This window comes from Pseudophryne corroboree, chromosome 7, assembly GCF_028390025.1.
Source record: "Pseudophryne corroboree isolate aPseCor3 chromosome 7, aPseCor3.hap2, whole genome shotgun sequence".
NCBI lineage: Eukaryota > Metazoa > Chordata > Amphibia > Anura > Myobatrachidae > Pseudophryne > Pseudophryne corroboree.
Window position 1 is genome coordinate 453,251,141 of NC_086450.1, and position 1,784 is coordinate 453,252,924.

Consider the following 1,784-nt stretch of genomic DNA (forward strand, 5'->3'; position numbering starts at 1 on the left):
CGTTTTTGGCAGTCCCCTTGGCTTCCAATGCATTCCATTCCCTAATCAGCACTTTATGTAGCTGTGCTAAAGCAATATAATGCTCTAGTACCTATGGTGGTCTTCCCACCTTCCATTAGTTCTGGCTCTGGCCTCCCAGGTACTGCACAAACCTGCTTGAGTATTAATGACCATGAACATCACAGTGATACTGGCTCCACTTCCCCTTCAGAATCTAATTTAAGCTTCTCACACATTTAAAAAAAGACCTCACCCACCTATTTCTCCCATTTACATCTCTGACCTTATCTTTCTTTGCACTCCTACCAGCCCTCTTCACTCCACAAATGCGTGCCCCCTCCTGCCTACTGATTACTTTATCCCACTCCCACCTCCAAGATTGTGCATGTGCTGCATCCTACTGTATCTCTGGAACCCTCTAACTCTCCCCATCCCACTCTCCGCCTCTCTACAAAACGTCAAACAGGCTCTCAAGACTCACTTTTTCATCAAACCTCTCATGCTAATCCTCTGTTATATGTTCACTGTCTTCCCCATCTGTGTAACCCCTGTCTGTCTGCCCCCCTTATTTAGAATGTATGCTCTCATGAGCAGGGCCCCCTTCACTCATGTGTTTTTCCTTCTCTAACTTTGAATATCTTCTACTTCATATTCCCTACAGCGGCACCTGATTCTTGGTTTCTGCCATGTACTTGTTCTATATTGTTTTCTACTGTTAGTCGCTGTTTTCAGGCTTTGCTCATTTGTTTATGTCATTTGCTAGGCGCTGCGGAACCCTTGTGGCACCATATAAATGAAGGATAATAATAATAATAATAATAATAATTGGGTGGATGTATATCTATGTACTTCCAGCATCAGGGTTGGACTGGCCCACAGGGGAACAGGTGAAACCACCAGTGGGCCTCACCACCTGGGGGCCCACCTCTTCCTCTAGGGATCAGGTTCCCAACTGTGTACTCATTATATATGTTGCCTCACACTGCACAGGACTATTCTGTATTTTCTACAGTGCATTGTTGTTATTGATCTGGTACATAATCATGCATGTACTAGAGGTATTTACTATATATATATATATATATATATATATATACACTGCTCAAACAAATAAAGGGAACACTTAAACAACACAATGTAACTCCAAGTCAATCACACTTCTGTGAAATCAAACTGTCCACTTAGGAAGCAACACTGATTGACAGTCAATTTCACATGATGTTGTGCAAATGGAAGAGACAACAGGTGGAAATTATAGGAAATTAGCAAGACACCCCCAATAAAGGAGTTGTTCTGCAGGTGGTGACCACAGACCACTTCTCAGCTCCTATGCTTTTGGCTGATGTTTTGGTCACTTTTGAAAGCTGGCGGTGCTTTCACTCTAGTGGTAGCATGAGACGGAGTCTACAACCCACACAAGGGGCTCAGGTAGTGCAGCTCATCCAGGATGGCACATCAATGCGAGCTGTGGCAAGAAGGTTTGCTGTGTCTGTCAGCGTAGTGTCCAGAGCACGGAGGCGCTACCAGGAGACAGGCCAGTACATCAGGAGAAGTGTAGGATGCCGTAGGAGGGCAACAACCCAGCAGCAGGACCGCTACCTCCACCCTTGTGGAGGAACAGGAGGAGCACTGACAGAGCCCTGCAAAATGACCTCCAGCAAGCCACAAATGTGCATATGTCTACTCAAACGATCAGAAACAGACTCCATGTGGGTGGTATGAGGGCCCGACGTCCACAAGTGGAGGGTTGTGCTTACAGCCCAACACCGTGCAGGATGTTTGGC